Genomic DNA, 24,972 nt, shown 5'->3' on the forward strand with positions numbered 1-24,972 from the left:
TTCTCTGGCGTCTCCCAACCCATTGCTGAACAGGTGTGTCCTGGCATGGTGTGTGTGTGTGTGTGTGTGTGTGTGTGTGTGTGTGTGTGTGTGTGTGTGTGTGTGTGAGAGAGAGAGAGAGAGAGAGAGAGAGAGAGAGAGAGAGAGAGAGAGAGAGAGAGAGAGAGAGAAGAATAGATATACACACAGAGACAGAGAGACAGACAGACAGGAGAGAGGCCAAGAAGAAGGTTCTAGAACTCTCTTGAGTGGGAATGGAAGGCTTGGTGAGGATGCTGTTCACCTGAGTGGCTCAGGTCACACCAGTGAGAAGTTTGCCCTCAGAGAGAAGTATCATTAAACTGACTCCAAGGACTCTTTAACTGAGGTAGGTAAAGCAGGGGGATGGGGAAGGAGGGAAAAGTGAGAAGCAGAGAGACAGACAGAGATCTGGCAGCTGCAGAGAAACCAGGCAGAAATCGTAACCATAAGCTAACATTCACATAGCATTAAAGGTTTACCAAGGGGTTTTCAAACAGCATCTCATTTGGTCTTCACAACCACCTGGAGAAGTAGGCACTGTTTTTAATCTCTGTTTTCATAAACTGGTAAACTGACACTTGGGGGGAAATTCAGCTGAGGTCTTTCTGACTCAGTGTTGGATGCAAAGAAAGAAAAAACACAGTCCTTGCCTTCCAGAAGTTTATTGTCTAATGAGAGAAACAAGGTGTAAACATCTCTGTATGTACAACACACATATACATTACAGGCACACACATTCCATGCATATACATATACAACCACACATGCATTACATATATGCACAACACAGATATATATTCCACACATAACTATTATACACATTACACAATACGTTACATATATTCACATACTCATATTGCATATATGCCACAGATATATGTATTACATACACATATGTGGAAAGAAAGAAAGGGAGGAAGGAAGGAAGAAAGAAAAAGAAAGAAAGAAAGAAAGAAAGAAAGAAAGAAAGAAAGAAAGAAAGAAAGAAAAAGGAAGAAAAAGAAAGAAAGAAAGAAAGAAAGAAAGAAAGAAAGAAAGAAAGAAAGAAAGAAAGAAAGAAAGAAAGAAAGAAAGAAGTTGCAGTGGATAGAACACTGGGTCTTGAGTCAGGAAAATCTGAGTTCAAATCTGGCCTCAGACATTTTATCAGATGTATGAACTTGGACATGTAACTTGATCTTTGTTTCCATCAGTTTCCTCATTTATAAAGTGGGGATAATAACAGCAGCTACCTCCCAGAGTTGTTGTGTAGATCAAATGAGATGATAATTGTAAAACATTTAACCCAGTGCCTGACACTGTGAGCACTTCATCATCAACAACGTCATCATTCTCACTATCACTTAACCCTTCCATTCGTTACAGGCCCCTTTCCCCCTCCTGAAGTCCCAACTTAAAAAACAAAACAAAACAAAACCACAAGCCACTTTTTGGGGAAAGGGGAGCAAGGAAGATGTGGTCTCTGACCTTGGCATCCTGCTGTTTGATGGGAGCATCTTGTGGGTCCCCAACCTGGCCCTGGCACAGTGAAGGTGCTCTGTAAGGCCACCCCTTGATGTGATGTAATCTTTTCTCCATACCCCGTGAAGATCCAGTGTCTTTCTCCTCTCCCAGTCTCCCCAGGCCAAAGACAGGGGATGACTGAAGTCAGGGCTCTGGGCTGAGTCCCAGAGCTGCTTTTTATAGCCCAAGTGAATTTGGATGAGTCTTCTTTCCTTCTTGGAAGGAGAGCTTTTCATTTGTAAGTTGAGGAGGTCCTACTTGTTCCTTAAGCTGGAGGCCAGAGGAAGAGAATGCATGAGTTGGTAGGGACCTCTGGGGTCTGTAGTGCAGCCCCTCCCCACAAGGAATCTCCCTGATAATGAACCTGCGCAGTTGATGTCCATCCTCTGCTTGGATCCCAGCCCCTCTCACTCTGGAATACTCTCAAGCCATCTAGCCTAAATCATCTCTCTACAAGTTCCACTCTTGGCTCCTAGGCTTTACCCACTGGGGCCAAATGGGCTAAGCTCAATCCTTCTACAGCAATTTGCTGCACATTGGAGGCTTCTCTCACACCATCTTTAAGTGTCATTACATGGATGCAGCACCTTCAACAATCCTAGATGCCCTTTTGATCCTTCGGTTTATCAATGTCTTTCTTGAACCCAGGTGCCAGGAACTGAGGACAATTCTTTGGATGATGTCTGAAGGGAACTGAATACATTGGGGCCACAGGCCTATTCTTGGGATCTTTGCTCCTCAGTGAAGCCTAGTATTACATTAGGTTTTTTGTTTCCCTAGCACATGACCAACTCAAATTGAGTCTGCACTAAAACCTCTGGATCATTTTTTCACTTGTGAACTTAACAAAACCCAACAAAACAGAAAAATTCTATATACAATTCTTAGGGGAAAAATCCTAATATTGTGTAGGAAATTAAATGTTATGATATGTAGCTTACTTTTTAAAGTATATGTTAAATTTAACATTAAGTACCAAAACTGTCCTTTTCATGTGTTGCCTTTTGAATCTCTTTCAGTTGCATCTATGCCAAGAACAAAAAGCTTCAGGAAGGCTCTCTCTCTTGATCCCTCCCTCAAAATTAGGGATATGGTTTCTCATACCTCCATGCTCAGGACATGGATAGATCTGCATTAGATGTTGAGGAATGATTCTCTTTTCTGTCTATAGAAGTTGTTCTCTAATCTATTTCATTTTATTTTTCCTAATAAAGCCAGCTCCTACTTTTATTGATTAGTTAAGTAGTTTTCTTTCAATTTTATTAATCTCTCCTTTGATTTTCAGGATTTCCAATTTGATATTTAATAGGGGATTTTTTAATTTGTTCGTTTTCTAGGTTTTATTTTTCATCACATGCCCAATTCATCGATCTATTTTTCTTTTATTTCATTGATGTAAGTATTTAGAGATATAAATTTTTCTACTCAATGCTGCTTTGGTTTCATCTCATAAATTCTGGAATGTTATCTTATTGATATCATTCCACTTAATGAAATTATTTCTTGTTTCTATGATTTGTTCTTTAACCCACTCATTCCTTAGAATTAGATTATTTAGTTTCTGGAGTGTAGGGATGTTCAGGGAAGATAAGTGTCTCTGGTGTGACAGCTGCTGAGCCCTTTACAGGGCTGCTTCTATCTTTGGTGTCCACCCAATTCACCCAGGTCTCACATGTTGCTCCAAGAACATGTACCATATACAGTGACAGCACCCTGGTATACTTTCACACTGCTCAGTTACTGATGTGAGGAAGGGGCAGGAAAAGGTGCCCTGAAAAATGTCTGCTTATCCAACCATGGTCTATTTGCCGTGGCAGGCAGAGATCCTACCCTGTGGTTGAAACAAAAAAATGCACAAAAACTGCTGCAAAGATAATTTCACTCACCATTTGTACATGAAATGTGGACACATTTGTAGACAACACAAAATCCAGGAGACTCAAAGGATGAACAGTTCTTCCTGAGAGAGAACTCATCAGGTATTGCATCCAGACAGCATTCTACCAGAGCTGGCAAATAAAGGTCAACTTACTGAAGTAAGTGATTATACACATTTTTCTGGAGTAGCCGCAGTAAAGGGGAGCTTCATGAAGCTGGCACAGGTTTTGAATTTGAAATTAATCTAATTAACAAGCTTGTATGTCTCCCCAAAGGAGTGAATGACAGGTTAATGACAATGTGATTGCCATTTATAAGAAAGTGCCCTGCCACCATTATCAGCACCTTTGCTCCCATGATGATGAATCCTGATGAAGTGAAAGAAAGATTTTATGAAGACGTGGAGACCCTCATCATTAATGTGCCAAAAGAGAACAAGCTTATAATTCTGAGTGACTTTATTGTTAGAGCAGGCTCAGACTACCAGTCATGGCAGGGAGTCCTTGGCAGGAATGGAGTTGGAAACAGCAACAACACGTGTAACTTACCACTGAAGACTTGTGCATCTCCTGACCTTCTCATCACCAACACTGTCTTCCATTTACTTAAATGTGACAAAACTTCTTGAATGTACCCTCACAGCAAACACTGGCATTTAATAATAGACTGTGTGATTGTAAGGAGAAGAGATAGGATGTGAGAGTGATGAAGGTTATGTATAGTAGAGTGCTGGACTGATTATAGACTTATCCTCTCCAAGCTAAATATTTGCATTCAACAAATTTGGCAGCCCCAAATCAAAATAACTATCAGAATTAATGTCAACAGATTACAGCTCTTCTCTGAGAGAGAACAATCTGTTGTTAACTTGGAGGAAAAGTTGAGCCAACACACAGTCGGCAATAGTGGAGCAGGAAAAGGGTGTAAGCTTTCAGAGATTTGGTGTACAACACTCCATTTACTAATGTGTCAGAACACTTGCAAACATCAAGACTGATTTGATGAAAATGATGGGGAAATTCAGAAGCTGCTAAAATAAAAAATGAGAACTCCACAGGATTTACCAGCAGGATAGTTCATCTGTCTTTAAGAAGGCAATAATTAACTTCATCAAAAATAAGTACAAGTGAACCTCAGAGAGACATAGGACTCTTGGCTCAGTAAGAAAGCAGATGAAATTCAATTTTATATTGATAGTAACAATTCAAAGCAATTTTATGGTGCCCTGAAGGCTATTTATGAGTCAAAGTGTGGTGCATCTCATCTCCTCAGTGTTGATGGAGTCATATTGATTAGTAATAAGGACATAACCCTGGAAAGATAGGTTGAATACTTCCATAATGTTCTCAACAGATTGTCATCAATAAAATGCTGGGACCATTGGCTGTTTACTTCAGGTTGAAATCAATCCCTCTCTAACCTAGTTTCCTACTGAAGAAAAGGTTTTGATTACTATTAGGCTCCTCTCCTGTGGCAAAGCACCTGATGCTAATTTTATTCCAGCTGAGATTTACAAGATAAGGGGTCCCCTGTTTATATAAAAGTTAGCTGAAATTTTCTGGGTTATGTGGTAAGAGGAAGTTATCCTCTAGTGGTTCAATGATGCCTCCATTGTCCATCTCATAAAGAAAAACGAAATAGGTGGTTACATGACAATCACAGGGGTGCCTCTCTATTAGTCATCACTGGCAAGATTCTTTCCAGAGTCCTTCTCAATAGGCTGATCCTTCACCTGGAAGATGGTCATCTACCTTAGAGCCAGTGTGGCTTCAGGAAGGGCTGAGGAGCAGTCGATATGGTGTTTCTTGCCTGACAACTCCAGGAGAAATGCCAGGAGCAGAATAGGGGTCTGTACACAATGTTTGTAGATCTGATCAAGGCCTTTGACACTGTCAGTTGTGTGGTCTTTTGGAAAATTGTGTCAAAATATGTTTGCCCAGAGAAGTTCATCAGTACTGTATGCCAGTTTCATTGTGGCATGCTTTCCCAGCTCCTGGAGAAAAGATGATGCTCTCACGCTTTCACAGTCACCAAAGGAATGAAACAAGTCTATTTAACTTGTGTGCTTGCTCCCATGCTTTTTAGTATGATGTTTTCAGTGATGTTATCAGATGCTTTCAGTGAGAATGAACACAGCATTAAGGTTTACCACACTATGGTAAATTATTTAACTTGAAAAGGTTACAAACTGAGACTGAAGTGGAGGGAAAATTTGTGCATGATTTTTTGTTCCCAGATGATTGTGCACTCAATGCATTCTCTGAGGCTAAGATGCAATGAAGCATGGATTGATTTTCTTCTGCTTGTGCTAATTTTGGCTTAATAATTATCTCCAGGAAAACACAAGACCATCAGTTACAGCAAATGAAGAGATTTTGAATGCTGTGGATCAGTTCATTTACTTTGGCAGTATATTTTCCAGGGATGTACACATTGATATTCAGATTGGCTCATGCATTGCCAGAGCCAACTCAGTGAGGAAAGTGTGGGAAAGAAGAAATATTAGACTGGAGACCAAACTGAAGGTCTATACAGCCATTGTGCTGACCTCATTGTTGCATGCCTGTGAAACCTGGACAGTGTACCAGCACCATGCCTTGAAGTTTGATCACTTCCATGTGAGTTGTCCTAGGAAGGTTTTGAAGATCAAGTGGTGAGATAAGGTATCAGACACTGAGGTCTTTTTGTCCAGCTAAACCACCAAGCATTCAAACTCTACTACAGATAGCACAACTCCAATGAGCTGGTTATGTCATTCAAATGCCAAATGTACATTTGCTTAAAAGACTATTTTATGGAGAACTCACACAAGGCAGGTGCTCACATGGTGGTCAGAAGAAGTGACACAAGGTTTCTCTGAAGGAACTTGAAATTGATTTTGAGACACGGGAGACACTGGCACAGGACTGTCCAGCATGATGCACCCACATCAAAGAAGGTGATGGACTGTATAAGCAAAGCACAATTGCAGTCATTTAAAAGAAATGTGAGATGTACAACTTTAGAGTCATCTCCATTCCAAATGTTCATATGGATTATTTGTGCTTGACCTGTGATAGAGCTTCCTGAGCTGTCTTGGTTTGATCAGTCACAGCTGGACACACCATACTTTGAGCTCCACATAATGATGTCATTTTGGTCATCTTTAAGCCTGAAGAACAACAACCAACTGTTCAGCTTCAAACTAATTGTTTCTATGTTTCTATGGCCCTTTATTGAACATAATTTTTTATTGTATTTTCATTTGAAAAGGATACATTTGATGTTTCTAGAAAAATTACTTTGAAAATCTTCAAGTGCTATAAAAATATCATGAAGTAAACCAACAGGCATTTATGGTTTATTTTGTGCTCTACACTGCAAAGGTTCCCGAACTGTACAGTTTTTATTATTCTCACCAATGGAAGCTTCACTCTAACCTAAATTGAGTAAATTCTCTCTGGAATTAAAATGAAAACTTTTTGAATATAAGAGTTAATTTTTAAATGCATAAGGGAATTGAAGTTTGTTCTTATCATTTTAAGTACCACTGCACTTGACCCAGTTATTAGCCAATAAACCCTTTTTCAATGGACTCCACTTTGCAGAGTCTCTCCTTCAGTGATGACACATTTTCTGACTGGCTTATAAGCTGACTCTTTTATAAATCTCCAAGGAGGCAAGATGAAAATTAAAAAAAAGCCCATTGCGTACTCAGGGAATAGTAGCTGGAAGACTTTGTACTGTTTAATATTTATAAATACCTTGTGAATGGAGCTTTACTGAAATAATAGAATAATCCTATCCAGCTAGGGTGGGATTGCCCTTCTTCATGAACCCAAGTTAATATGTGAACTCTTTCTGAGCACTGAAGACATAGGGAGCACCATGGGTAAACATGCCAGCCAAGCTCATCACTTTTTCATCCCTGAAGATAGACCTGGAAGATGGCAGAGATGATTGTTTTTAGAGACAGAAATACAGGATCTTAAACATGGAGATGCTGGGAGTAGTTGAACTAAACCCTGTGTGGCCAGTCCTGCTCTGCCTATCCTTTATAAACAAGTGTTGGCTTGGCAGTGTGTGGCAGGGGGCTCTGTTGCTTTTCACTGTCTCATTGGGGGAGATCCACTATAGAAACCTCGTGGAGCAATTGAGCTCAAGAAGCCCATTGGTGCCAAGCTCCCTGCCCCCTCATGTAAAGTGAGACCCATCCCTCCTTGTGTTCTGCTCTACCTTCATAAGTTCATTCATTATTTCCTGTTGTAGACACTGCATTTGCCTTTCCCTTATCCTTGGCACAGCTGATCCTTGGAATGGCATTCAAGGCCCCACCCAGGCACCAATACTTACAGGCAGCCCTTCTAGAATCCCACAATTGTTAATGGATTTGCATATTGCATCACCACACCAACCTTAAACTTCTGGAGAGGAGGGTCTCATTTTTGTTCCTCTGGTTTTATCCTTACCACCTAACATGCAGCAGGCACTTCACATATAGTAGGTATTTAATAATTATTTATCAGATTGGCTTGGGGGAGTCAAATTAATAGGTTGTCCATTGCTTTCCTCTTATTGAGCAGTGAAACAGCCGGGAGTCAGGAGGGCCCCAGAACGACTAGGCAGGATTTGAAGTGTGACCAAATTGGGGTGAATAAGGCCTCTCCTCACTTGGCTCTGCCATAATGCCTCCTCCAACCTGGGAGATAAGCCTGAATCTCTGAAGACGTGTTGCCCTGACCAAGCTGGGAAAATTCTGGTCTGGTCCCAGAGTCAGAATTCTCTGCTGGTTGGCTTTTCCCAATTGGGATTCATCAGATGGCTTCAGTGCTTTTCATACTCTGGCAGTGCATGGAAGAGGGTACTGGACAGCACTGAGTGAGGGAATGCACTCAGGAGTGGAATAGCAGATCCCTTATAGATACAACCCTATAAGCACTCTTAAAAAGTGCCAGGTGGAACAGGGGATAGACCACTGGATCTGGAGTCCAGAAGACGCGAGTGCAAATGCAGCTTCAGGCACTTACTAGTGGTATGGACTTGGATAAGTCAATTCACCTCTATCTCCTTCAGTTTCCTCATTTATAAAGCAAGGTGGATGATAGCACCCATCTCCAGAGTTTTTATGAGAATCAGATGAGATTATATTTTAAGGTACTTTGCATACTTTAAAATGTCATATAAATGCTAGCTATTAGTATTAATAATTCAATATTATCCTGCAAGGTCACCTCAGCCCTGGAACTCATAGCTCATTCATACCTTCTGCCCCACTGAGGTGCCAGTTGAGTTCAGATAACCTGAATTTGTAACATACCCATTCAGTAAAACTGGGAGACATACTCTGACTTTGTTCAGTGGCTTATGATCAAGAGTGGAGGAGTTGAATGGTTGCAGGAATCTGTGGCTGAGGTTTGGCAAGAGGAGGATGAGGATGGGAAAAGGGGGCAAGGATTTGAAAGCAGAAGACAAGGTAGAGTTATACCTGCTAATTAGAGGTTCAAGCTTGTAGAGGGAGGAAAGCAACATCATAAAGACTAATGGCCTGAGGAGGTCTGAGGGGTAGAAGGAATGGAGACCTCAGTGAGGACAAGGAACGGTGTAGAAGAGAGGACCCTTTGGGAGGGTGAGTATGACAAGAATCAAGGAATAGCAGATTTCCCAGGTTTTCATCCCTCAGTGACAAAGGGCCCTGGGTCACAGCTGGGTATGCTGCAGGCAGGTAGGAGGTGACGATCATCCAGGAAGGGAAAAGTTCAAGTGTGCTCCAAGGGGTTCCAGGAGAGTATGGCAGAGGTGACTCCACCCTCTTCTCAGAAAGCCTTTGCTTTCCAATTTCACTTTTTGAGGGAGAAGGGGTTTGACCCTAAATCCGAACTGGCGTCTGATCCTGTTTTGACCTTTGATTGGGTCACTGGCCTCTCAGCTAACAAATTATTTGGTATAGACAGGAACATGGAAACTAGAGAAGAAAGGACTTGGGCAGAAGAGAAATGATCATGGATATGATCCAAACATATGGACTTCTAAGAGATCAGATTTGTCTGGTTGACCTCAGGACAGAGCAAAGAGCAATGGACAGGAGTTTCGTGTAGTGAGACTGCAGTTGGTCATAAGAAAAACCTTCTTGACCACGTGAGCATCAAGAGCTGCCTCAGGGAGCAGTGAATGACCCATTGCTGGAATGGACCAGGGGAAGATCAGATGGTCCCTTTCATGGGACTCTGAGTAGGCTGGACTCCAGGTGAGGTCTCTTCTACATTGGGAATTCTGTGACTCTGGGAGATGAATATATGTATGTGCCAAAGCATGCCATTAAAATATGCTGAGATAGCTTCAGTGCATTAAAAATCAATGCTATTAAAATGCATTTGGAATCAATATTCTTATTGTTGGTAGATGATGAATATTGATCACTAGTGTTAGAAATTGTGGGTAATCAGATTTTTTTTTTCCTTACCCAAGCTTGGCTGTGGTAGTAACTTTCCACAGATAGACTTTGAGCAGTTCTGTGACCTGGGGCAGAGGGAACATTAAAGCCTAGCCCCGACTGAAAGGAAGGCAGGCAGGCCTCAGCACCAGGACAGTTCCCCAGAGCTGTGTGATGCAGTGATGCAGCCCCAGCGCCTTAAGGCTGCCCATCAGATGAGCCAAGATCACGCTACTGCATGAGGGGGAACCTTGCCTACTGCTAGTGGGTCAAACACTGTGTCCTCCATCTCCTTGACTCTTTGCTTCCTGACCTTCACACTCATTGCAGGTACCTCTGAAGGGTGCCCTGTTTCATATACTGTAGCTGGGGCTTCTTTTCCCTCCTTCCAGGTGTTGCTTTAGGTGTGTCTGAGCAGACTCACTGTGGATCTCTTCCTTCTGAAATCCTTATTTGAGACTTTGCATATCTGTTCACAATCATGGTCTGCCAGTCAGAATTTATTAAGTACTTACTGTTTGTCAGAAACTGTGCTGAGCACTGGTGATACAACAAAAGGCAAAAGCCAGACAGCTGCTGCCCTCGAGAGGTTCACAATATAAGGGGAACACAATGTGCAAACAACTTTGACCATACAAGGTTCATCCAGTGCTAATGAGAGGCCATCTCAGAGGGAGTCATTAGTAACTATGGGCTTAGGTTTTTCCACTAAAACATATGCCAAGGAATGATAGATTCATCCTGGGGCCTCATTCTATGGCAAGTAAAGAAGATTCCTCTGAGAACATCATACTTCCAATAGATTCCCACTAGCATGGTAGAGTGGGGAGGGACCTGCTTCAGTGATCAGGGGTTGGGATCAAGGCATTCCATTTCTGGGGGGCCTCAGTTTTCTCATGTGTAACATGATGGGATCATGCCAGTTGGCCTCAGATGTCTTTGGGGCAGCTCTGGATTGAGGTTTCTAGGATCTCTTGCACATCTAGCATCTCTAGAACATGAGGTTTTTAAAATGCTTTACCAATGTTCTCTCACTGATCCCATAAGAACCTCAGTGAGGCCTTGCATAACACATGTATTTCTTAGATTCCTCACTGTTTCTTGACTCCCCCACCTTATTGCCAAGGCCTGATGATTTCACTGCTTCAATGTCTCTAGAATATGGTCCCCTCTTTCCTTTGACACTGCCTCCACCTTCCTGTAATTCTCTATCACCTCACATCTAGACTGGTGGCATGGGGGGTGGTGAGGATGCCTACCTCAGGCGTCTCCTTACATGAGCCCATCCTTCATTCAGCCACCAAAGCGATTTTTCTAAAATGCAACTCTCACCATGTCACCTTTTACTCAGTAAACTCCATGGCTCCTTACTATCTCCAGGATCAAATATAAAATGCTCAGGTTTGCATTCAAAACCTTTCATGCCTTGCTCCCTCCTCCCTTTCCAATCTTCTCACACCTAACTCCCCTCAACACCTACTCTCTGATCTAGTGACATCAGCCTCCTGGGTCATCCATAAACAAGACCCTCCAGCTCTCAGATCTGTGCGTTTTGAATGATTCTCCTTCCTGGCATGTTTTCTTGCCCTATGTCCTTTGCCGCATTTCCTTAAGTTTCAACTGAAATCCCACTTTTGCAAAGATGCCATTCTTGATCTCTCTTAATGCTGGTGCCTCCCCCTGGGATTTCTTCTACCTTGCCTTCTGTGGATCTTCTTAGTACCCAGTACTCTGCCTGTTGTCTCCACCACTAGACTTCGAGTCCCTTGAAATCAGGGACTGTACGTCTTTTACTTTGCATTGGATCTCTGGTGTTTGGCACACAGTAAGTGCTTCATAAATACCTGCTGACATAGAAGGTGAGAAATAGAGGTTCAGAGAAGCCAACAACTTGCCACTGTCACCCAGTGATGTTGTGTAAAATGGAGACTAGAATCCAGCTCTTCTTGGGCATGAGTCCTGCCCTTTGCTGTGTCTCTTCTCACATTAAACACTTTAAACACAGCAGCCATGTTACCAGTCCATTTGAGACCATGGCACTCTACCTAACTGCCTTCCCAAGTGATGACTCCTGCAGCTTTGTAAACCTTAAAGCTCTAGATAAATGGGAGCCATTATTGTGGAAAAATCAGGGTGCAAAGCTCAAATCACCTCCATGTACAGTCACTTTGTGGTATGTTTGATGGATGTGTGAGTGTCACTTGGTTAAGACATGAAACATTGACCTGGAAAGCATATCCTGATAATGTGCTCTGAGACACAAAGCAGAGCCAAGGCACTATTTGAAATTCTCACTCTCTCCTATACCTCCACTCCACGAGGGCTAACTGGGTGGGGATATGGGGGACACTCTAGGTTAAAAGACGTGGATGTAATGTGAACCCCACTGTTGGAAGGAGTGTCCCTGTCTATGAGGTCCCAGATCCACTGTGAGGTCAGCTTTTTTATTCTCCATGATGTCCAAGGAAGGTGGAGGGATTTAACTGGAAGGGTTTGCCTTTGATGAGGGGTTGAGTAAAAAAAAAAAAAATAGGTAGGTGGAAAGTGATCATGATGATGAGTATTGCTAAGTCTTTGTTACCTGTGATTTATGAAGAATAACGTGTGTGTTCATTTGCCAGATATTTGTCATGCATTCATGGTATACAAGGGACTGTACTAATCACCGGGGAGACAAAAAACAAAACAAAACAAAAAGACGTACTCTGTATTCCCTAAAGGCTTACATTAGAATAGAGGTGTCTTCTGTGATATGGATGGATAAGTAGAGAGATCTGGTCAAAGTGCCTTGGGAACTTTCAGGGAATGGATAGGTAATTTCCTTTAGTAGAGAAATGAAATGACTAAAGGCAGAGAGTGAAGATGTAGTACAGGCTTTGCAAAAGTTTTAGAAACTGTAATATATTTTTGTGGAATGACCACATTTAGAATCGATCAAGTAGCTAGAGAAAATGATCACATGGCCACAATTACATATCCCATGCTTACTGTCTTTTATAAAGTAACAGATGTCCAATGACTGCACTACAAATCTCAGTCTCAAATAATCTTAAGAATTCAACAAAAAGACATTTGTGGAACTGGAACACTTCCAGACATCACTACTGGCCACAACTACCTGTACAGAATATTGGTCACAACAATTTACACACCAGGCTTTTTAATAGAGGTCAACTTGTTAATTACTAATAATTCCCAAATGATACAGCATGAAAATCTTTCAAAATGTAGAGACATAGCAGAAGAAATTAGAAACATGTGGGAGTAGGACAACATTGAGGATGTCCTCATGGTACTGCACATTTCTCACCTGGGACCAGATAAGTTTTCAGCAAATCTACATGAGAAGAATTTACATTCTGAGGCTCTTATTCAGTTACTCAAACCACTGTTTTATCCATCTGTGCAACCAACTGCAGAACATCAAATGCAAAAAAATAATGGAAAAGTGCTTTCTTCTTGGATCACTCCTGCCATAACTACCTCAAAAGAGTGAGAAGCGAAATAACAAAAAAGCCAAATACTCATCTCAAAATAAATATCCTTGAAAGTTAAATCAATAAACCATATTGGAACTGGAGCTTCATAACTGACTGAACTGTTGTCACCAGCTTTCCTAATGGGCCATTGAACCATAAAAATTTGAGAACAATCTGAATCAAGAAAAGATGAGCTTACATCTCGTTACACTTTTTCAATTACAAAAAACAAAGCAAATCACTTTTTAAAAATCCACCTGTACAATACTCTATAAAACAATCAGAAACAAATCAGTAAACATTTATTAATTGCTTTCTATGTACCAGGCACCATGCCAAGTGTTTGTAATAAAAAGAAAGATACAACAATAAATGCTTTTTGCCCATAAACAGCCTACATCTTAATGGGAGAGTAAACATGTAAAAATTACATATATGTATGATGATAGATTCCAAAGAGATGGGGGGTAACCTTGGAGGACAAAGTTCTACCAGTTGGGGATTAGGAAAGGCCTTCTGCAGAAAGTGAGATTCAACCTGATCCTGAAATGAATCAGGGAAACTAAGAGAGAGAGGGAGAGGTGAGGAGGGAGAGAATTCCTCAGGCTCAGATAGCCAGGGTAAAGACATGGGAACAGAAAGTGTAATGTCATGTGTGAGAAATGGCAAATTGGCCAGGATGGTTGGACAGTGATAAGGATGGCAATTGGTCCTCAGATTATTTCTTGTGGAAGCTCATCAAACAGAAGAATAACAAAAATATAAGAAGAGCAATAACAATGAAGACATTTGAGGGAGTGGATGGACATTGAAGATTAAACAGCTGTAATCATTTTGTATGAAGATCGCTCTCTAAGCAAACACACTGAAAGAGTGAAATCCTGAGGATGTTCAGCTTTCCCTCTCTCTCTCCCTTCTGTTATGAGATGGCCCTTTTCTTGTTTCCATCTGCCAGGTCTAATCCTAGCAGTACGTGTGGTACACACACAGATTTCCTTGCAGGCCTGTGTGATGGAAAGAGAAGTTGGCCCAGGTAGAGTAAGCTATTCTGATCACACTTCATCATCAAATGAGTTCCAATGTATCCCCTAATTTCAGAGACATTTCCTCAGATCAAGAGGTTTTCCTCCACACATTTCATCCTGAATTCTGGAGTGGAAGTTAGTGGATTTGTTTCACTTTATTGACAGGTCTCACAGAATACATCTGTTCTGACAAGTGATGGTTCCATGAGAGCTTAGGCTTTTTAAAAAAGAATTACAGGAACTGCCTTAGGTTTAGACTAGTGTGTGACTTGAGACGTATCAAATCTCTTACTAGAAGTGAGGAAGAAATTCAAGAATCTCAAGGAGGAAGGATATTTCCTTTCAGGGTACTTGGGTCATGGTTTCAGCTACAGTGCCAATGTTAGGGGCATCTAGGGAATTGTGGCCTGAGTTGTAGAAGGCATTAGTTTCTGTCCATTTGTTGTGCTGAAGCCTTGTCTTGTTGATTAGTTGCTGGGGTTCGCCACTGCAGCAGCGATCAGGTTGGCATTTACAGTGTAACTTTGCTAGTGAGTCGTTTAGGGGTAGATTGGAGCAGGAAGCCCATTGTGGCGCTTAAAATATTCGTTTTCATCAAGGCCTCTAGTGAGCCCTATTTTCTTCTGTACAGCCCTGAAAAATTACATAAGTGAGCAGTGGAAACTTGCCTACATCTTGGGTCTGAGTTTAAACTTTACTGAGGGTGTTGTTTTACCTCTTTCTGAGTGTTCCTGGGTTACCAGAGCCAATTAATTCCAATCATTATTTTATTAAAACAATTAGGGTTGATTTCACCAAAGGTAGACATTAACTTCTTTGAGTTGACTCCAAGAAGGAAAAGGGAAATGAAGATCTGCATCAGGAATATATAGCAGGAATACTCAATCATTTGGTCCTCATTGCAATAAAGGGTATTACAAAGCACTTTCTGTCCAATGAGACAATTTCCACATGCCAGAAAATAGCTAATAGACTTAACAAAAGGCTTTAGTAGGCAGGTGAAGAGGAAATTCAGGAATCTCAAGGAAGAAGGATATTTTCTTTTCTATTTTTCCTTTTTTTGCTTTCCTTTTTTTCTTTTCTTTTCTTTTCTCTTACTCTTAACACAGAATCACGAACTCTAAGTTGGAACAAAACTTACAGGACATCCACTCTGCACTGTCCTTGAAGAGTAATCCCTTCTATATCCTAGATAAGTGGTTGTCTAGCATCCATGGGACAGTGACTTTACTACATCCTGACAGTGAGTCTTTGGACAGTTCAAAGTATTAGGGAAATTTTTCCCCATTATATAAAACCAAAATTTTCCTCGTCAGAATTTTTCCCCTTGAGTCTTGACTCTTCTCTTTGGGTCCACACACAGCAGGTCTAGTCTCACTTACATATTATAGATTTTCAGGTACTTGAGAGCAGCTACCATGTCCTTGGCCCCTTTAGTCTTCCCTTTTTCAGGCTAAATGCCACCATTTCCTTAAGTTGATTCTTACATAGCATGATCTCAAAGTCTTCCACCATCATCTGGACTCTCTCCTGCTCATCAATGTATTGACCACAGTATTCCAGGCATGATCTGACTAGGCCTCAATTCAGTGGGGCTCTCACCTCCAAAATCTTGGACACTCTGTCTCTCTTGGGATACCATCTGATTTTATTAGCATGTTAAAGTGACATTTCACACTACTGATTTACATTGAACTTTCAGTCTACTACAATCCCCAATTTTCTCCTCTCCCCGCCAAATTTTTGGTGTGGATTTTTCAAATTCAAGCATAAGGCTTTATGTTCATCACTATTAAAATTAACCTTACATGTTTTATTCCATTATTCGTACTGTCACAATCTTTTGGACCCTGATTGTCTTCTAGTGTGTCCATCATTCCCCTCAGCATTGTGTCACTGCAAGTTGGTTTACACAACAACAAAACCATCTCTGCTTTCATACAAATCAGTGATAAAACTGTTCCTCATAGAATAAGACTTCCATCCTTGGGGCATTCCACTGGAAACCTCCTTCCAGAAGGTTCTACTTTTTTACCATTTTATAAGACATACACACACATATGCACACAAAGCTCACTATAGACACTTGTAAGATTAAAAATATGCCTTTCAGTCCCATTGGAGAGTAAGATACAGGTCAACAATGGCAATCTCTTCTTCAGGTTGATGTCTAGGGGTTGGCCTGAGCAGGAGTCTGGATAGAGCTGAGGATAAGGCATCTACCGGGGTAAGTGGCTGATCTTAGAGGAAAGTCCTGATGTCTCTTCCAAGATGGGTTATTGCTAGCATTTTGGGTGTCATCTCATTCCAAAATGGGATGCCCCATTCCAATGTCTATGAGTGAGAGCTTCCTATATGTTAAACCTTCAATAGGAATGGAACTAAAGATCAAAAAGTCAAGACTAGCATCCCGATATGCCCATAATGATAATGGGCAGATTTTGTGAACAGTGTCAACTGGCATGGGACCCACATAGTAGAATGAATAGAGCTTTAGATTTGGAATCAAGATCTAGCTTCAAATCTCAGCTTTGTTTCTACTTAGTTACCCATATGAAGAAGTCATGTCACTCCCCACTTCCCATCTCAATTTCCTCCTTTGTAAAATGAGTTAGTTAGACAGATCCTCTAATATCTCTTCTAGCTCTAATGACACTGATCCAAAAAGATTCATGATCCTGTGCCAGAGATGGTTTCCCTGGTCCATTTGATAGTACATGCTTTATCCTGAAAAATCTAGGATTCTAGAGAAAAGAGAGCAGAGAAAAGTTGACCTGGACTTACCGTTAGAGTTCTGTTATCCTGTAATTAGTTGGAATTAGCCTTCATCTTAACTCAGTAAGCCTAGTGCCTCAAAGAAAGTGCATTTAAACTGAAGGGCCACCAACTGAAGTAAGACATGCCAGAAAACATCTTGGAACATTGAGAAAGCTTGATAGCTGCATGCTCTGGACCCTTATCTCTTTCCTTTTGTAGACTCAAAGCATTTAGTATTTTACGATAGAGTTCTTTTTAGATCCTGGATACTTACACTGTGATCTCTGTAATGATCATAAGATACAGTAGTGAGAAAGCACATGAAACAGGTTTGTATATTTCATGAATTGTTGTAAATGAATGAATTTGACCTGTTCTATACATCCAATGCTCCAAGAGTAACGTTTGCATGTATACCTAACATGTATAAGCATGGTGGCATGTAATGAATGAGTAATGAATGAAGCTCTAGAGTAGACCTGAGACACGAGTTCAGATCCCATCCTAGGCACTCAGTAGCTGGGTTGACTTTAGGCAAGTGACCCTCAGTCTGCAAAATGAGAATGATAATATCTGGGTTATTTACAAGGTCATCGTGAGGATCACAGATATGTGATGTGTAGAATAGTTTGCAAAATTTACAATGCTATATCCAATTCACTATTGGCACTAATATGCTATTAACATGAATCTGTTAACAATAAAAATAATGTTCTAAGATTAATGGCAGTTTGGTGAAATGGAAAAAAAACAATGACTTCTTGGGCTTTTAATTATCTCTAGTCTCTCCTGTTTACAGCTTGTTTGTACAGAGTTGTTTACATGTTGTAGCTCCCATTAGACTGGGAGCACTTTGAGATCAGGAACTGGCTTTTGGCTTTCTTTATGTTCCCAGTGCTAAGCATGGTACCTAGCAGGCACTTAATAAGTGTTTATTGAAGACTGACTGACTTAATATCAGAGCACTTGGGTTCAAATCCTGTCTCTGTCAAATACTACCTGTGGTATTGGCTAGATCAGATAACCCTAGATGGAATTAATTTCTTTTTCTTGAAAATGAGGAAGTTGGACCATGTGATCTCTCAGTCCTTTCAGGTTTAGATCCTACGACCATCTAGGAAGAGAGGATCTAAAAGACCATTTCTGTTGTTTCATTTTAAAAAGAAAGAATCTCAGGCACATCCAGCCTCTTTCCTAGTTCATTTGGCAGATTTTGTTTGGGGGACAGGAAATATGTGTAAAATGGGGTTTCCACCTTTGTCTGTGGGTCCCTGGCCCGAGTAAATCTATGTGATATTTGAGAAGAGAGATTGACAAGTCCCATTAGCAACGTAACCCAAACTCCTCTCTCCTAACTCTGCATAGAAATGAGCCGATTTCGGAGCAAAGAAAAGTCTGCCCTGAGGTGGCTCTTCTCAGCCATGAGTGCTGAGTGGACTCCACCACTCAGTCAGTGGCCAAGGCTCCTGATGCCCAACTCCTTGGGTTGCATCTGGGCTGTTCTTTCTAGTCATGCTAATGCTCTCCCTTCAAGCACAGTATTTTTCTCCCCTAAAAACTTTGATCACTGCCCTGACTGTGTTTAGAATGTTGCTTGAGCACATTGGAGATAAGCAGCGTGGCATCTGCATGTATCAAGGCAGGTGGGGCAGCCCTCAAGGAAACCTGGATTGTTGCGTTGCTGGGAGCAGTTTGCTTACCTTCACAAAGGCAAGTTGCTAATTCTCTCACAAACAGTTCTGTCTTCCAGAGAAGAGGCCTTAAGCTAAAGATGGTCCAGCTCCTGGTACTGCCCTGGAAGTGCGATAAACCTTCAGGTGAATTCACAGATTACCCAGGCCAGGTGGATGGGGGACTCTCACATGCACTATTCCAACAAGCACTTTCTAAATAGTTGGTGCTCAACCCTGGAAATGTAAAGCCCAAACTACAACTGCCCTCCAGTTGCTTACCCTCTAGTATGTGAAGTGTAAACCTTTTTGGGAAGGCATTGATGGAATTGCTCCTTGCTCATCTATAAACAACAAGAGAAATAGCACTTTCTCCATCAGCTGACTGGGAGGGCGCTTTGGGTTCTGTCTCTCCCCAGACTAGGGCTGTGTCACATGTCCAGAGAGTGAACCCTCTCAAGGTCCCATGTGTCCCAACTGGGATCTGCCTGTGCTTGGGTCAAGAAAAGAAGAAATAATGGAAAAAGTGATCATTGGATAGAATGTGCCCCTTGATCTGGTTGCTTTGTGATATATGTAGGGTGAAAAAAGAGAGTGAAAATCTCACTTACAAAACAATGGGGGGGGGGGCTATTCACACCATTTGAAGAGGGTACACCCCACCCCAGGAAGAAGACAAGCTAAGGAACATTCCAATTTGAGTAACCTGACTACAACTCATAAATCTTATATTTACTCACTGTGTGACTCTGGGCAAGAAACTTGAGTCACTTTCTCAGACTCAGTTTCCTTACGTGTAAAATGGGAATAGTTATTACACCTATTTTTTGAGTTTTTGTAAGGATCATCTAAAGCAATAATCCATGAAAAAGGTTTTATAAATCTTTTTTTTAACTTTAAATTTATTTATTTGACATTCATTTTAATAAAATTTTGGGTTCCAAATTTTCTCCCCTTTTCTCCCCTCCCCCCCCAAACACCAAGCATTCTAATTGCCCCTATGCCCAATCTGCTCTCTCTTCTATCATCCCTCTCTGCCCTTGTCTCCATCTTCTCTTTTGTCCTGTAGGGCCAGATAACTTTCTATACCCCTTTACCTGTATTTCTTATTTCCTAGTGGCAAGAACATTACTCGACAGTTGTTCCTAACACTTTGAGTTCCAGCTTCTTTACCTCCCTCCCTCCCCACCCCTTCCCTTTGGAAGGCAAGCAATTCAATATAGGCCAAATCTGTGTAGTTTTGCAAATGACTTCCATAATAGTTGTGTTGTATAAGACTAATTATATTTCCCTCCATCCTCTCCTATCCCCCATTACTTCTATTCTCTTTTGATCCTGACCCTCCCCATGAGTGTCGACCTCAAATTGCTCCCTCCTCCCCATGCCCTCCCTTCCATCATCCCCCCCCCCACCCTGCTTATCCCCTTATCCCCCACTTTCCTGTATTGTAAGATAGGTTTTCATACCAAAATGAGTGTGCATTTTATTCCTTCCTTTAGTGGAATGTGATGAGAGTAAACTTCATGTTTTTCCCTCACCTCCCCTCTTTATCCTTCCACTAATAAGTCTTTTGCTTTCCTCTTTTATGAGAGATAATTTGCCGCATTCCATTTCTCCCTTTCTCCTCCCAATATATTTCTTTCTCACTGCTTGATTTCATTTTTTTAAGATATGATCCCATCCTCTTCAATTCACTCTGTGCTCTCTGTCTCTATGTGTGTGTGCATGTGTGCATGTGTGTGTGTGTAATCCCACCCAGTACCCAGATACTGAAAAGTTTCAAGAGTTACAAATATTGTCTTTCCATGTAGGAATGTAAACAGTTCAACTTTAGTAAGTCCCTTATGACTTCTCTTTGCTGTTCACCTTTTCATGCTTCTCTTCATTCTTGTGTTTGAAAGTCAAATTTTCTTTTCAGCTCTGGTCTTTTCATCAAGAATTCTTGAAAGTCCTCTATTTCATTGAAAGACCAATTTTTCCCCTGAAGTATTATACTCAGTTTTGCTGGGTAGGTGATTCTTGGTTTTAGTCCTAGTTCCTTTGACTTCTGGAATATCCTATTCCATGCCCTGCGATCCCTTAATGTAGAAGCTGCTAGATCTTGTGTTATCCTGATTGTATTTCCACAATACTTGAATTGTTTCTTTCTAGCTGCTTGCAATATTTTGTCCATGACCTGGGAACTCTGGAATTTGGCCACAAGGTTCCTAGGAGTTTCTCTTTTTTGGATGTCTTTCAGGTGGTGATCTGTGGATTCCTTGAATACTTATTTTGCTCTCTGGTTCTAGAATCTCAGGGCAGTTTTCCTTGATAATTTCATGAAAGATGATTTCTAGGCTCTTTTTCTCATCATGGCTTTCAGGGAGTCCGATAATTTTTAAATTGTCTCTCCTGGATCTATTTTCCAGGTCAGTTGTTTTTCCAATGAGATATTTCACATGATCTTCCATTTTTTCATTCTTTTGGTTTTGTTTTGTGATTTCTTGGTTTCTCATAAAGTCATTAGCCTCCATCTGTTCCATTCTAATTTTGAAAGAACTATTTTCTTCAGTGAGCTTTTGAATCTCCTTTTCCATTTGGCTAATTCTGCTTTTGAAAGCATTCTTCTCCTCATTGGCTTTTTGAACCTCTTTTGTCAATTGAGTTAGCCTATTTTTCAAGGTGTTATTTTCTTCAGCATTTTTTTGGGTCTCCTTTAGCAGGGTGCTGACCTGCTGTTCATGCTTTGACTGCATGTCTCTCATTTCTCTTCCCAGCTTTTCCTCCATCTTTCTAACTTGATTTTCAAAATTCTTTTTGAGCTCTTCCATGGCCTGAGCCCATTGAGTGGGCTGGGATACAGAAGCGTTGATTTCTGTGTCTTTGCCTGATGGTAAGCATTGTTCTTCCTCATCAGAAAGGAAGGGAGGAAATGCCTGTTCACCAAGAAAGTAACCTTCTATAGTCTTATTTCTTTTCCGTTTTCTGGGCATTTTCCCAGCCAATGCCTTGACCTCTGAATATTCTCCTCACACCCACCTTGCCTCCTGATCCTCCCAGCCAGTGCTTGGGGTCTGAGATTCAAATGCTGCTCCCCAGCCTCAGGGCTTTGGGCAGGGGCAGGGCTGCTATTCAGTGTGAGATTAAGTTCAGGTGCTCAGGTTGGGGCAGGGCCGCCTCTCAGGCTCAGTTCCCTCAGGGCTTTATGCAGAGATCTTCAACAATGGATCCAGGCTCCTGCCTGCTTGATGAGCCCTGGTCTGCGGCTGCCTCAGCTGCTGCCTCCCGAGGGGGCCTGAGTTATGGGGGCACCCCACTCCCCTCTCCACCCGCCAAAGAGACCCTCTCACCAACCCCCGTCACCTGTGGGTGGAGGGACCCACGCAACCACTGGAGATTCCGTCCCTGAAGCCTACTCGGATCTGCTTCTCTTGGTGCTGCGGGCGTGGCAGGGCTGTACTCAGCTCCCAGTCCCAGCAGCCAGTCTGCGGCGCAAAGGACCTTTTGCGAGAGGTTTACAGGTCCCTCTGGAACAGAAATCTCCTTTGCTCCACTGTTGTGTGGCCTCTACTCCTCCAGAATTCGTTGTAAGTTCCTTTTTACAGATGTTCTGTGGGTTGTGGGTTCAGAGCTATGTGTATGTGCGTCTTTCTACTCCGCCATCTTGGCTCCGCCCCATGTTTTATAAATCTGAAAGTACTTTAGAAGCATTGACTTTTGATGGGCATTCCCTTGATTTCCACTTACTATAAAAAGAGTTGTTATAAATATTTTTGTACATGTGGGTCCTTTTCCCATTTTTATGACCTTAGAAGATGTATTGCTGGGTCAAATGGTATGTACATTTCAAAAAATTAATTAATTAATTAATTTGCAGTTTTCTACAATCACTTTCATAAAACTTAGATTTTTCTCCCCTTTCCTCCCTTCTCCTCCCCTCTCCTTCCTGAGATGGCATACAATCATATATTGGTTCTACACATATATTCTTTTTTTATTTAAATTTATTTATTTAAGTTTTCAACATTCATTTCCACAAAATTTTGGGTTCAAATTTTCTCCCCCTTTGCCTTTCCCCACCCCAAAATGCTGAGCATTCTAATTACCCCTATCACCAATCTGCCTTCCCTTCTAAAATCCCTCACTTCCCTTTTCCCCATCTTCTCTTTTGTCCTGCAGGGCAAGATAACTTTCTATACCCCATTACCCATATTTATTATTTCCTAGTTGCAAGAACAATATTCAACAGTTGTTCCTAAATCTTTGACTTCCAACTTCTCTTCATCTCTCCCTCCCCACCCATTCCCTTTGGGAAGGCAAGCAGTTCAATATAGGGCATATCTGTGTAGTTTTGTAAATGACTTCCATAATAGTCGTGTTGTGTAAGACTAACTATATTTCCCTCCATCCTATCCTGCTCCCCATTGCTTCTAGTCTCTCTTTTGACCCTGTCCCTCCCCAAGAGTGTTGACTTCAAATTGCTCCCTCCTCCCAGTGCCCTTCCTTCCATCATTCCCCCCACCCTGCTTATCCCCTTCTCCCCCACTTTCCTGTATTGTAAGATAGGTTTTCATACCAAAATGAGTGTGCATTTTATTCCTTCCTTTAGAGGAATGTGATGAGAGTAAGCTTCATGTTTTTTCTCTCACCTCCCCTCTTTTTCCCTCCACTGAAAAGTCTTTTGCTTGCCTCTTTCATGAGAGATAATTTACCCCATTCCATTTCTCCCTTTCTCCTTCCAATATATTTCTCTCTTACTGCTTAATTACATTTTTTAAAAATATGATCCCATCCTATTCCATTTACTCTGTGCTCTGTGCTCTGTGCTCTGTGTGTTTGTGTTCATAATCCCACCCACTACCCAGATACTGAAAAAAAATTTCAAGAGTTACAAATATTGTCTTTCCATGTAGGAATGTAGATAGTTCAACTTTAGTAAGACCCTTATGATTTCTCTTTGCTGTTTACCTTTTTATGATTCTCTTGATTCTTGTGTTTGAAAGTCAAATTTTCTTTTCAGCTCTGGTCTTTTCATCAAGAATTCTTGAAAGTCCTCCATTTCATTGAAAGACCATGTTTTCCCTGAAGTATTATACTCAGTTTTGCTGGGTAGGTGATTCTTGGTTTTAGTCCTAGTTCCTTTGACTTCTGGAATATCATATTCCATGTCCTTCTATCCCTTAATGTAGAGGCTGCTAGATCTTGTGTTATCCTGATTGTATTTCCACAATACTTGAATTGTTTCTTTCTAGCTGCTTGAAATATTTTCTCCTTGACCAGGGAACTCTGGAATTTGGCCACAATGTTTCTAGGAGATTCTCTTTTTGGATCTCTTTCAGGAGGTGATCTGTGGATTCTCTCAGTATTTATTTTGCTCCCTGGTTATAGAATCTCAGGGCAGTTTTCCTTGATAATTTCATGAAAGATGATTTCTAGGCTCTTTTTTTGATCAAGGCTTTCAGGTAGTCCCATAATTTTTAAATCATCTCTCCTTAATCTATTTTCCATGTCAGTCATTTTTCCAATGAGATATTTCACATGATCTTCCATTTTTTTCATTCTTTTGGTTTTGTTTTGTGATTTCTTGGTTTCTCATAAAGTCATCAGCCTCCATCTGTCCCATTCTAATTTTGAAAGAACTATTTTCTTCAGTGAGCTTTTGAACCTCCTTTTTCATTTGGCTAATTCTGCTTTTGAAAGCATTCTTCTCCCCATTGGCTTTTTGAACCTCTTTTGCCAGTTGAGTTGACCTATTTTTCAAGGTGTTATTTTCTTCAGCATTTTTTTTTGGGGGGGGGGGTCTCCTTTAGTAAGGTGTTGAGCCACTTTTCATGCTTTTCTTGCATCTCTCTCATTTCTCTTCCCAGTTTTTCCTCCACTTCTCTTACTTGATTTTCAAAATCCTTTTTGAGCTCTTCTATGGCCTGAGCCCTTTGAATATTTATTTTGGATGTTTGGAATACACAAGCCTTGACTTTTATGTCTTTCCTTAATGGTAAGCATTGTTCTTCCTCATCTTAAAAGATGGGAGAAGATGTCGGTTCACCAAGAAAGTAATCTTCTATAGTCTTATTTTTTTTCCCCTTTTTTGGGCATTTTCCCAATCAGTTTCTTGACTTTTGGGTCTTTTGTCAAGAGTAGGGTATACTCTGGCAAACTGTAAGATCTCAATTCTTCCAAGGTGACACAATGAAGCTTGTACATTGGTCAGGGAGCAGGGAGAGATTTTGTGCCCAGAATCTTAGCAGAAG

At 41.2% G+C, this 24,972-nt stretch overlaps 1 long non-coding RNA gene across 1 annotated transcript; it reads left to right on the forward strand.

The window, feature by feature from the left end:
* The first annotated feature begins 7,550 nt into the window (after positions 1 to 7,550).
* Positions 7,551 to 9,751, forward strand: LOC140525247 (uncharacterized). The gene is made up of 2 exons (XR_011973984.1): positions 7,551 to 7,881; positions 9,329 to 9,751. It is a non-coding gene; the product is annotated as an uncharacterized lncRNA (long non-coding RNA).
* Positions 9,752 to 24,972: the final 15,221 nt, after the last annotated feature.

The sequence above is a fragment of the Notamacropus eugenii genome, chromosome 1, assembly GCF_028372415.1.
Source record: "Notamacropus eugenii isolate mMacEug1 chromosome 1, mMacEug1.pri_v2, whole genome shotgun sequence".
Classification (NCBI taxonomy): Eukaryota; Metazoa; Chordata; class Mammalia; order Diprotodontia; family Macropodidae; genus Notamacropus; species Notamacropus eugenii.